General features: G+C 44.2%; 1 protein-coding gene across 2 annotated transcripts in view; it reads right to left on the reverse strand.

Annotated features, from left to right (window-relative positions):
• The window catches only part of LOC101038016 (uncharacterized), a 443760-nt gene extending 430164 nt beyond the window's left edge, over positions 1-13596 (reverse strand). Inside the window, exon 1 of one of the 2 annotated variants that reach the window (XR_012517451.1) lies at positions 13510-13596. The gene's annotated coding sequence lies outside the window, so the exon portion shown is untranslated. Of the gene's footprint in view, positions 1-12527; positions 12690-13509 lie in introns of those variants that run through there. The other variant, XM_074398477.1, reaches the window with a different exon arrangement.
• Positions 13597-13605: the final 9 nt, after the last annotated feature.

A 13605-nucleotide genomic window follows, 5' to 3' on the forward strand; every position in this document is an offset into this window, starting at 1 on the left:
ATCACGTTAAAACAGACTGCTCACTAACACCATCGTAACATAAACTTCCAGCCTTCCCTTTCACTTTACATCATGAAGTTTTAGACTAACTTTCTCCCCAGAGCCAAGATTCATTAGTTCTATATCTCTTTATTTTCTAAAAAATAAATGAGAAGCCAAATTGTTCAAAGTGCTGTGTCTAGTAGCCAGGTATACACAATATACACGCACACACACAGACACACACATCTCACATTTAAAAGAGTCCACAGAATGCCTCCAGGGAATCCTCTAAAGTTACCAAACACACCCATATTAATGTGATTTGTCAAAGTACAGTAAATGAATTGCCACAAATGAACAATTGCTACAGAGTCAAGTAGATGGCACATTGTGATTTACGCTTATCACATGAGATGAATAAATCAACAGTGGAAAAGATCAAAGGAAATGCTGGAATTGTTGTTAATGTGTACAGGACTTCACTGAAAATCTTAATAAAACTGTTTGGAGGAATATACAAGGATCATTTGTTTAAATGAAAAGAGATCACCACATACGCTGAATTTCAAACGTGGCATTCATTTTTATACACACACACATTAGATTTAGCTAAAATTAGCTCGTTTCTATTTTTTAAAGGTCTTAAAGGAAGAAAGGTTTTGACACGATTTCATTGAGCTGCAGTTCAGCTCTGAGTTTCCGAGGTGGCTGAGCTTCTGCAGAAGCACCCTCACGGTCCATGCACACATCACCCAACTCCTCCAGCTACCCAGCCTCCTTCACCCCAGATCATGAAAAGAAGGCATTCGAAGGCTGTGCCACATCAATGTTCAAGCTACTCTCTGCTGCCTCTTACCTTCTCTCTACACATTCTACACCAGCTGACGCCATCCCTGAATTTAATCATGCCCCTCCTGTGTGTCAAACTTTTTGCCAGGTCCAAGAACCCAAGGCCCAATTTTAAAGGTCACTTTTATGCCAAGGACTCCTCCAAATTTATCTTCAGACTCAACTTCTCAGCAGTTTTATTCTCACACTCTCTACTGTCTGCTCAAATCCAGAACTCACATGTCCACCAGCACCTAAGCTTCAGCCAAAATGGCCTGGTCAGTTACATACCATGCACTGGCTTGTTACGACATACACATGGCCTTCCTCATGCTCCATCCATCTCTTCCCACAGAAATGCAATCGAGCCGGCAGAGCTCAACTCAAGTGATCCCTCCTCCTCAAAGTCTTTCCTGATTACTCCTACTCAGCGTCACTCTTCTGAATTGCTTCACTGTTAGAACGCTGTTAGAACCCCATTCTATTTGTATTCGTTATTTCAGAGAGTTTCTTCTTTCCCCTGCCTGACCATGAAGAAAATAACTGCCTTCCGGTAGCTCTTATTCACTTCCATTCCCACAGTACCATGCGGTGGTTTAAAAAAAATTCACAATGAATAAATGAATGAATCATTTCTTTACATAAATAGTGACTGTGAACAAGTTAGGTCATAACTTGCTATAGCTGTATCATATTTATAAAATAACTAGGACCCGAAAGAACTATAATGTAGGTTTAAGAAAAAACTGAATGAATAGAACAGAGTACAACATGAACGATACTATTTTCCTGCCTTCGTTGAGCCGTCAGTCGTGAGGACTGTAATGAGGGCATTATTGATGCAAGATGTTTAGATGATGCTTATAAGCTTTCTTTAAATGCAATCATAGAAAATGTCAGCTGCTTAAAATTCAAGGTGACTTTGCACTACTTTGTCAGTATTTTAGTATTCATAAGACACTTAGACTTGCCTAACATACTATAAAAACCTAGGTCTCTTCTCAAAAAGCTGCACATATTGACCAAGAGGTATGACTTCTGGCTGCCTGGTTTTTCCGCAATAAAATTCTTGAGATATTTCTGTTATCAAAAATGACTTCCTTTCCACATCACAGGTTAAAAAAAATGCATTTGTACTCACCCTATCTGCAATTAAACTATTTCCTCAAAGATCTAAATGTGAGGATTTTCGGTCTAGCACTTAACTGTTAAAACAGGTATCATCCCTAAGAGAGAAAGTGGTAGTAAGACACCCTTTTTCTTTTTTTTTTTTTTTCTTTTTTGTTTCTTTTTTTCTTCTTTTTTTTTGAGATAGAGTCTTGCTCTGTTGCCGAGGCTGGAGTACAACGGTGCAACCTGACCTCACTGCAATCTCCACCTCCTGGGTTCAAGCAATTCTCCTGCCTCAGTCTCCCATGTAGCTAGGAATACAGGCGCCCGCCAGAACGCCTGGCTAATTTTTATATTTTTACTAGAGACAGGGTTTCACCAGGTCAGCCAGGTTGGTCTTGAACTCCTGACCTCAAGTGATTCACCCACCTTGGCCTCCCAAAGTGCTAAGATTACAGGCATGAGCCCCCATACCCAGCCCACCCTATCTTTTTCATTCAGCCAACACTTGCAGATCTTAAGAGGCTTACCTTTGCATGTAACTTTAGGTTATTCTATTTCCACTTAAAGAACACCCCTGTATTCCACAGCCAATAAAATGCAGGCAACCCAGTTTCATATTTTACAAGGATATCGTGTTTGTGATGACTCTTCCCTCCTCCACCTTGTCACCCACTGGGACTTTTTTGGTTATTCTTCCTGAGGCATAATATTTCAGTAACTCAGGTTTTTGCTTATTTTTACTCAGACCACAAATAAATCCACTTATGCATGTAATTCATCAGTTCATCTTACAACAATCTCAAAAAACAAAAAAAAACAAAAAACAAAACATGCATCCAATCACAGTTAAGAGAGTTGTGATCAATTCAGAATTTAAAACTCAGCAAAAATAAATAAAAGGCTCATTGGCTTTGCAGAGCCGTAGATGCCTATAGGGTGGGTCCAAAGACCATGGTCCAGGTATGTTTACATATTCCTAGTCATATATGGTTCAGGAGCAACCATCATAAAACATGACCATTACAATCAACCTGTCAAGGGATAGGTTACACGATAGCATACATTACGCCAGGTACTATTCTACCCATGGTTTATCTACTATTTTACTCCATCTTCACAGCAGCCCTAAGACACTTCTACTATTACCTCCATCTTAAATGTGAATAAACTGAGGCATTGAAAGGACATAGGATTACTTCAGGTCACAGTGGCAGCTCCAGATCTTAAGTCCACATGGGTTGATTACAGAACTTCATGCTCTTATCTAAGACGCCATAGAATTTACATGTAACTTAAAAATTGGCTCTTAATGTAAAGAGGAAGCTCTTTGAAGAAACTAGCTCTTAACATAAAGAGGAAGCTCTTCCTTCAAAGACATCTGGTCCATCATTGTTTAAATGAACACTTTATAAAGCAAATATCCAACCATCTCTTAAAAAATGAGTTTTGAAAATTCAAATTTTCAAATGGGAGATTCACTACAAGTAGCATGAGCTTCTCACCAACTAAGTCTATGGAACGTAACTTACGAACAGCTGCTAGAAGACCACCCAACTCAGGAGTTTCCAAACCCGTGGAGCATCAGCATCCTGCCTCAGGCCCACCCCCACCCCCCACCCCCAACCAAGTAGCTGGGATGACAGGTGCCTGCCACAGCACCTGGCTGATTTGTGGAGCATCAGTACCTAGACAGAGCAATTATTCCATCAGGGAACATTTTGATTCAGCAAGTCTAGGGTGGAGTCCCAAATTCTATTTTTTTTAAAGCTCTCCAGGTGATTCTCTTGCCCAGTCAAGCTTGGGAACCTTTAATCTACTCTGTCTTCACAGTTTCAAGCAGGTCTCTTTCCAAGGCAAATAGAAATTGATCCCCTATTTTCCATTTCACAATCTCCCTTGGTTGCATATACCCAAAGCCCTATGTTCCCGAGCCCTTACTGCCCCCAGTTCTAGGAAACCTCTTTGTCTCTCCTGATTACATTTGAGGCAATATCCTCCTGCCCTTTCTTCAGTAGAGAACCATGAGTCATCACCCTTGCATACACCCTATGTCTGCATAACTCTCCAGGCCAGAAAAATTTACTGTATGTGGGAGAATCAGGAAGTTGTAAAATCCAAACAGACACAAAGAAATTCAAGATTCAACAAATACTGGTTGCCCCTAAACAAATAGGCCTCTGTTTTGCTACACTTAGGTTATACTACAACAGTAACCTCAAATGTGAAAACTGTGACTTAAGGTATCTTGTAGCATAGCATTCTTAACTGCATTAAGGAAAAGTGACAATTAAAATGAGCAGGTTCAAGCCCCAGTGGGCAATTATCAATCATCACAAACTCAAATGAACTTCTTGATGAACTGCATAGATTAAATCAGATAGATACTCTAATCCAAGTTTTAAAAATGATATTGGCAATTTCTCAACTTCCCACACTACGCCCAAACAGTTTGCACAGAAAATGACATTCAACAGCCAACAAAGTAAGGAAGCATGGCTAGGAGGCAATTTTCCAGGTCAGGACTTTATCCTCAGATGGAAAAGAGAGAGCATGGCAAAACTCTCACCTGACATGTGATGCACTTCCCTGTAGTGGCAGTGGAGGAGGAGACTGTTGTACAAGGATGACAAACAAATCTGCAGCTTGAATGGACCACCCTGGTGACTTGATGCACGGTGCTCCTGCAATGGTCCAGGGAGTGCAGGAGAGGAAATCCAAAATGAAAAACAGAATAAACTGCTTTAAAAAATAAGTCCACCTTAAGCGTCTATGCACTATGAATTTTAAGAACATCAAATCTGGCATTCTGTTGTAGGAGAATTACACAGATCCCAGCCAGCTCAAAAGGTAGGTCTGGTTTTACTCAACAGGGCTCAGAGGGAGGCCAACATACAAAAAGGTCATCCCTTCCATCAAATTAAGAGGATGGTCTCCCCATTTGAGCCAGCCGCTGTCACTGTTTTCTCCAATGATGCTAGCCAATCATCTCATCAACACATGCTGGTAACCACAAGGAGTATCAGGTGAAAATGGGCATGGATTGAATAGTAATTGAGCCAAAGCCTAATTTTAATGTGGCATATATTATCTATCAACATGCAACTTGAAAGATCACCATGAAAGTGCACAGCTATTAGCGTACCAGTCCAATGGAATAGAAGGATCAAATGCAGGAAAAAAAAGTGTAAAGTGTGCACATATTCACTAAACTTTCCACTAAACTTTAATTACTGAATGTATATCTCATTTTCATTTTGCCACAATTCCTTGTACATGATTAAGTAAACATTATCCATTGTATGATGAATGAGTGAATGTGTGAATGGACGAATGAAAGAACGAATGAATGAATCTTCCATATACCTTTCCATCAGGGAGCTTGGTGCTTGTAGTAGTTTTTGTGAGGTAAAGACCTATACATAGAAATGGAAGAAGTTGAGGACTTGATTTGCTAAAATATTTTTTAGCCCTATCCCTTAAAATTATATTCTTAAATACTGATAATCCCAATTATCCACATTAAACAGAAAAAAAAAAAAAATCAGTAGCAGAGTTACTATAAAATAATCGCCAAACTAGTGAATGCTGGACTAATTTTCAGTCTCTGATTACTGGAGCTGATCTGCACACTTGCTTAGGCTGACTTTAAATTTAGTTTGGGTTTCCTAAGCTCACGCCAGGTAACAGTAGGAAGGAGGAGGCCCAGGTTTATATTGGATGTCAGAAAGAAACTATTCTGGAGCTATGAATATGATCTCCAACGTGAATAATCCGTAAACAGGTAAGGGAGCCAATTATTCTTGGTACATGGCAACACATCTCTGTAGTCATGATTATTTTGATCCATACACACTCACTATTTTTAAGAGCATAGCCCAGCTGGAAAGGAAAATAACTTCCACTTCTTTCCAGCACTTTTCAAAGTAATGAACAGTAGCCAAAATATTCTTACTTCTAACTAATCCATTCACTAAGCATTTATTTAAGCATCGATTGCATGTCTGGGACTGATATGCAAAAGAAGTAATTCTTGTAGTCCTTGGTTTCCCCACGTGTGATCTGTGTGTACAGAGAAGGAAGGTAAGTTGTTACACACTACAATGTCTTTTAAATCATTAGAAGGCACAGTCCCTCCAAGAAGCTTGTTGAATTACAAGTATAAATAATGGTGAAGTTAAGTAGAAGTTCAGAAAATCCTATTTAATCTTAGTACTTCTTTAAGTGTGTTGGGGGGGCAGGAGGGACAACTGTGATTTCATCTCAAATTAAGTATCAAAATACTTGATTCTCAAACGAGGTACAGGTACCATCAGTATGCAGACAGTGCTTTTAATGAGCTCACGGGTTGGGAGAGTGTTTGCCTATATGACAATGTGTGTGCACACAATCCTATCTACATATCACCTGGCAGATAGGGTTTTATAGAGTCCAAGTTACAGCCTCCTCCTAGTTTGCTGAAGTGCAGAGGAGGGTCAAACATGATGTAAATGCCACAAAAGATTACTCTACTCTCCGGATATGCTTTCTTATTTTAAAAGTATTTGTGTTGCTATACTAGTTAGGATAATAAAGAGAGTTTACATAACTTGTATTCCATCAGAGGGACAAACGCAAGAATACAACCAAGGCAGCATGAATTCACTGCAAAAACATACAAGCAATATACAAGAAAACAACCTATAGGATGTCTATACAATGATATACACCAAAAAATAGAATATTCAATATGTTTAAAACCCAGCAGAGCAACATAATACAACACTGTCACTAGTGGAAGATTAACAAGAAAGATGGCCTAAACAAAATTGATGTAATGGTCAATAAATACCAGGAGATAATGTGGAGAGAGGTCCAAAATTAAGGGCACAAGAAACTAAATTTGCCATACACAGTGACAGGAAAATATATTTTCTTTGAACGTTAGGATAGCTGCTGTAAGTTAGTAGCTATGATAACTGTCACTAAAAACTTCAGCTACTCATTCAAAACTTGTGATGTTAAAGGGTACCTAAGTTGGGGGAGGGGAGGGAGAGAGTTCCTCTTAGCCCAAATCGAAACACCACAATCAAGGAAACCTCTGCCCTCTTACGTCTCAAATTCTGAGTACTACCATAAATTTTCTGAAAAGTAATTTGCAGGTAAAACACAATTTTTGCTTACATTGTGGCAATTATCATTACATTTTCATTACGCCACAAATGGGATGCATTAAAAGTTACAGAAAAATCAATGAAACATTTCTGCTAGCATGAAATATGTCAAACAAAATATAATGCTTGTTGCTTTTTTTTCTATAATTGTTCTAAACATGCTTTGGTACATTTGGGATGGTAGTAATGCATCACACAAATATTTATAGTACATTACCCCGAAAGTTCAAATTACGAGCATTATAAAATATATCCCTATGCTGATAAAGACAAATAACCATAAATATCATTATGAAAGAAGAAAACAATTAAGAAACTGTTTCCACAAATAAAGATTTGTCTAAAACTATTTTTATTACTTCTATAATTTTAAGCATTTATATATTTTTAAAAATCTCAATCTAATTACAGCTCTTTCAGCCAACATTTAAAAAATTCTCTAAAACGGACATTCTATATTGCTTTTTAAAGAAATTTTGAATGAGTAAATTTACTTTAATAGACAAAATAACAAGAAAATAAAATGTGAACCTAATTGACGACTAAAAATTTCTTATCTTAGAAAAAGCAGTTCTATATGTAAGGTCCTAAAACAGAAATTATTATTTCTGTTACCATTTCTACAATTTATTGCTTTCGATGCTTTTAACAAAAAAAGGAGGGCCTGCTTCTGATAACCTTGGAAGTATGACCAGAACTTAATCTGTTCTTTGAAGCAATTAAGCTGCACAGATCTAAATCTCTCACAGAAACTAATCATTCAAACTATTGAATTACTCTGAAAATATAAAGCAAGGAAAGTCAAATAATCTATCTCTCCCTTAAAAACGATATCCTATCTTACTGCACTGTGTCACTTCACCAATGCAAGTATTTAAGCTGTTCAGATCCTAATCTATGTGTTATTTTCAGATAACTACAGTTTAAAGTATTAACATTCACTCCCACATTTACCTACTTAGGGTGAGTTTCAGAATTTTAGTAAAATATGTTTATTGCTTAACTTTTAACAGGAAACAAAATGAGTGTTACAGTGTTAGTCATCAGAAACTGTCACTCAAGGTATGCACAAAAAAGTAAAATCGACTTGACATTCCAGAATGAAAAACAATAAAGGCGCTACATTATTCAAAAGAAATGTGAGTTCTTGGACTCTATAATGGCAACAAAAACAGGAGTCACAGTAATGTTTACTGGTACTCGTATTTCAATAATCTCTTCGCACTGGCCTTTCCCAGGACTCCTAGACAACTGACTTAGGTATGTTGAAACTTACAGGCATTTGACACCTAATCTCGAGGCTAAAGAGTTTTTGTTTAATCTTCCTCTAAGTGTAAAAGACCATTCAGAAGCTCTGAAGTCTAGTTGTAACATTTTTAACAAAGTATCACTTCTGTTTACCAAACCCTCTTAAAACGAAATCCCAAAAGAAAAACACTCCTTTCACTGTTCCGATCAAGTACATTTTTTACACTTATTCTAACATGAATTTGTGCACTGAAAAATATATGTTCACATTTTACTGCAAGTAAAGCATTTTTCTGTATGTTGCAAAATAGAATCCAGGACCTCCAAGGCATTGTGTTAAACTTCTGTGCCTTACTGACATCCTTGCTTCCCATCAATTTACCTTCCAGAAATAATAGCTCATTTTAACCACAGCAATGCTTCATCTGACCAGGCCACAATGAATTTACCAACCACATAAACTCAGGAAATGGTAGAAACTCATAAACCCCCTGTGAATAGAGTTGAGTAGCTCTCTCAATCTGAGGCCTGGGGGGAAAAAATTGACCAGTTTAGCTATGTTGGCCATAAAATTGTAAACTGACTGGCAGTCACAACTAAATCAAGACATATTCTCAATTATCTTTTCTTTCAAATACCAGGTTATTAAAATGCTCCTCTCTCCCCACCTCCCCCTGCCTGCTTACTTGGATTACCTGAGCAGCACAGAGCTTCAGCAACTAAAGAAATTTTTCCTTTTTCCTTTTTGCCATAGTATTATTTCTCTTTGCTTAGCAGCCTTCATATAGTAGTGCCCTTATGCAAAGACTAGAATACTGCTTTCTAACTGTTCGCTAAATTACATCCTAAAATAAAGTACATGTTTATTGTGCAAAAGCACCATGCATTATCTGTCCTCTAGCTATAGGCCTCTATCATTTCTTACTTAGCTAAGGAAAAAAAATCCTTTTCACTTACTATCAAAGATCATTCAAATCACAGCCAATAGATCCAAATTGAGAATGAATACATTCAGAATGTCTGCCTACTGTCAGTACCAGTTTTTGTTATGATGGCTGTCAAGTTTAAAAATGTGACAATGGGAATATATTTTCCGAATAAGTTATTCCTCTGAGTAAATCCTTTAGAAATCAAGCCATTGCTATGGGCAATGCAGGTTCCAAAGGATGAACGTTCTTCACACTTGAAAGGGTTAAGTGCCTGCACGGCCAAAGGCACCAGACTGCAAAAGAAATGTTGCTTTAGTAAGCTCTGAAAGGTTTCTAACAAGTACCAAATACTTGTTGATCTGTTCACAATAAACACCAGCAGGATTGTCAGGCTCCTTTCACTGTCTGGGGAGATGCATTTACATACTGCACCTAGGAAGAACAGCTTGTTGGTCTCCTTTATAAAAGTTGAGTAGTTAGAAGCCTCCTTCAGTGTCTCCCATCCAAACGACTGAAAGAAGATGCAATTGAAATAGTGGAGTCTTTCGTCTAGCTTGGGCAGCATAAATGCTGTGCATAAAACACTTAGAGTAGTTCAGGCACAAGACAAACCCACCTGAATGGACGAGGAACACTGTCTGTTGCCATGGCAGCCTGATCTAATTACATGAGTGATCAGGGCTGGAGTAAGTGCACCGAAAACCTACACCACTGACAGCCAGCCAGGAAGTTCAAGGGAGCCCTTCAACCTCTGCTTTATGTAGAAGATGGCATTCAAGTTCATTTATTTGCGGAGCTGCTAAAATATTGACTGATGCATGCACAGTGAGAGGGCAATCAGAGGAGATTAAATGCCACAGCACTAGCCTTTATGGTACAATCCCTTTCCAAGAGTCCCTATGCAGGATTTTCTCTTCTCTCTGGTGGTTTCCTCAGGCATAAGCTTCATTCCAAAAAAAAAAAAAAAAAAAAAAAAAAAAAAAAAAAAGCCCAAGTATCAAACTACTTTTACCCACCAAATAAACCCAAGGGTGGGCTTAACAGGGGCTTCTAGGAACTGCAGCCTCCTAAAAAACCCAAACAGAAATGTCTTAGCTAACACTGTTGAAAAAGTAGCTATGCCTAAAAATAATCACCAAGTAACTACCCACTGCTGTGTGCAATATATAACGATGATGTTTAAATATTAAAAACAGCCTGCATTATAAAACACAAATGTCACTGAGATGTGCACTACTAGATTGCCAAAGGAGAACTCATTTGCATACACACATTCCTGGGCATGCACGAATGTGCAGGCAGAAAGCCACTGTAAGGCATTAGTTTTTATTCTGTGGGTGTAATAGGGTCTTCTAATTTTGCTAATTGTATCCTGTGGATCTCACAGGGAAGCTCAGAATCTCTTCGGGGACAGAACCAGTTTGGAGGAGTCCCTACTGCACAGCATACGGTAAACAAAATAAAAATAGCTTGCCTTTCTTGTTAGCCACATCGCGCATTATATAACCAGCTTCTTCCGACTGGCTTTTTTTTTTTTTTTTTTTCCCCTGCCCTTACTACTCTTCAGCAATTTCCCAATCTTCTCAAGTATTTACATTACCTTTTTATCTGTAGGATTATATACCAAGAAAGCAAAACAAAACAGACCAGCCACCGGCTCGAACCGAACCCCCGCAGTCCTTAGAAACTGATTTTTTTGTTTTGTTTTGTTTTCTGGCTGAGTCTCGATCACCACCCTACTTCCACCCCCCGCTAAGGTTCTTGCTCAATCTCCCTAGAAAACCTGAATTGTTTCATCGCTTCCAGTCAGCCCCCTACGTGGTCTGAAATAAAATGAAAGCACAAGCCGCGGAGTTTCAGAAGGCAGCCTGAAGGCGGGGGACTGAGGTGGGGTCGGGACGCTGCAGTCAGCCAAGTGGCCGAGGAGGGGCCCCCTCCGCATCGCGACGGCCCTCGCCCCCCGCCCGGCGCGCACGCACACACACACATACACACACTCACTCACACACTCACTCACACGCCGCGCTCCGACACCGCCTCACCTCTCGCTCCGCCCGTCCGGCCCCCTTCCCTGCCCCCTGCGGGACCGGCCTGCGCGCAGCGCTGGAACCACGTAGGAGGCGGCGGCGGCCCCGGCCCCGGGAGTGGCAGAGTCTCCGGCCCGGCCCAGAGTGAACGAGCAGCGGGGCTCCAGGGCGCATCCCAATCCCCGCAGCGCCTCCTCCGCCGCCGCCGCCTCCTCCTCCTTCCCCTCCTCCTGGCTTCATTCACCCTCCCAGCAGCCGCGCAGCCGTTCAGTCCCGGCTCCGGGCAGCGCCTGCCGCGGTTCCTCGGCTCCTGCCGCGGGTGCTGGCGGGGGCGCCGGCCCGGACCGGGGCGCTCGCGGGCTCCCGGCCCCGGGCGGCGGCGGCCGCTGCACATGATCAGGAAGCGGCCGCACCAACAGGGCGGCGGTGGCGGCGGCAGCCAGGGCCGCCACCGCCACTCCAGCCGCGCTCCAGGCACCCGCACACCCGCTACCCCGGCGAGGTCCCCGAGGCCACCCCTCCGCGCCCCCCGCCCGGCACCCGGCCGCGCGCAAAGTCCCAGCCCCTTGGCTGGAGCAGTCCCTTCCCAGCCCACAGCCGTACACCCGGCGAGGCCGGCCACCGAGGGGAGACCCTTGCCCCGGGGCGCCGAGGCCGGGCGACCACCCGAGGGGAAGTGCAGCCCTCCCCGAGACCCCCCCCCTCACCACCCTCTCCGGGGAGGAGGAATGGGAAGAGGAGGGCCGGGAAAGGGACCAGCCCCCGCCACCCCGGCCGCCGCCGCCTCCCCCTGCGCCACCCGGAGGGAAGAGGACATGGCTCTCCGCACTCGCGACCGGACCAGCAGCCCCCGGAGCGGGGCGCCGCCGCCGCTCTCCCTGCCCGCACCCTCCGCCCGGGCGCGCCCCCTAGCCTGGCGGGAGCCCACCCGGCCCCTGACAGCTCCCCCCAGCCGGCCGCCCCTGCGCCCAGAGTGGGGGTGTCGGCCCGGGAGCCTGGAGCCGAGGACGGTTGTATGTACACACACACGCACACGCACACGCACACACACAGAACACGACGCGTCGATTCCCTTCGCTCCTCTTCCAGCTGTTTTCCGTGCAGCCGATTGGGGTTTTGGGTTTGTTTGCTGGTTGTTGCTTTTGCCCCTCTCGGGAGATAGGGAGAGGAGGGATATTAATCTAAATAAGGGGAGAAGGGGATGGGGGAGGGGGGAAAGAATCAGAGGAGGAAAAAAAATAGCCACTTACTGTAAAGTGTAAATGGATCTGGGGTTGCGTGGGGAAGGGGGGCAGAGGGAGAGAAACAATGTCTGGCGGCTGCTCTTGCTCTGGCTGCTGCTCCCCGGGGCTTGTTTTGGATCCCCCTGCAGTGAAACAGGTCCTGTACGGCTCCGCCACTGTAGTAGAAATGATGTCTGCGGTATACTCTGCTCTCTCCTCCTCCTCCTCCTCCTCCTCCTCCCCCTCCTCCCGCTTCCCTCCCCTCCCTCCTCCCTCCGCCCTCCCTCCCTCGCGCTCTCTCGCGCTCGCTCGCTCGCTCGCTCCAGTATGTAAATGTGTAATAGAAGCCAAATATGGAGCAGTTGGCTGCCGCCGCCGCAGCTCAAGGATCCGACTTCATGGGGGTGGGGGGCACCCTCTGGCGGGCGGCCCGGCGAGCAGCACCGAGCCCTGAGCGCACCGCGCGGCGGCCGGCCCGCGCCCTTAACCCTTCGCGGCGCGTGGCCCGGGGAGGCGGGCACCTTTCCCCAAGAGCGGCTCGGGACGGGGCGCGGGGGAGGGGAGGCGCGGGCCGGAGGGCAAGGTTCCTTCCAGGTTTGGGAAGTGGGCGGGGAGCTGCGCGATGAGGTAATTGGAGCGGTGACCGGTCGGTCCTCGAGCGCCTCCCTGGGTCCCTGCACCTAGTTGGAGGGGACCGAGCGACCGCGGGGCGCTGCTCTGGCAACCTGGGGGACTCCCCCAAGGGGTGTCAGGCTTCAGCTGGCAACCAATGAAACACCCCAGGGGGGAGGGGAGGTCGGCCTGTTCTAATCCCGACGTGCCCTGGGTCCCCGACGCCCCGAGCCGCGTCTAAAAGGGCTCCCTCGGATCATCAGCTGCACGTTATTTTAACCCGCAAACCGGCGTCGCTGCGGCGTTCCGGAACCCAGGCCCGGGGGCCGCGGGGATTGCCTCTGCGTGCAACTCCGCAAAGTTTCCCGGGGTCCCCCGACTGCACAGGCGACCTCACCTTCGCTGCTTGAGAACGCCCGGCCGTGCCCTCTCTCTCTCCGCAGGTCCGGAAATCGGCTTCGATCTGGAGCTACTTACTCCGCTCTATCTTGGA

This window comes from Saimiri boliviensis, chromosome 4, assembly GCF_048565385.1.
Source record: "Saimiri boliviensis isolate mSaiBol1 chromosome 4, mSaiBol1.pri, whole genome shotgun sequence".
Classification (NCBI taxonomy): Eukaryota; Metazoa; Chordata; class Mammalia; order Primates; family Cebidae; genus Saimiri; species Saimiri boliviensis.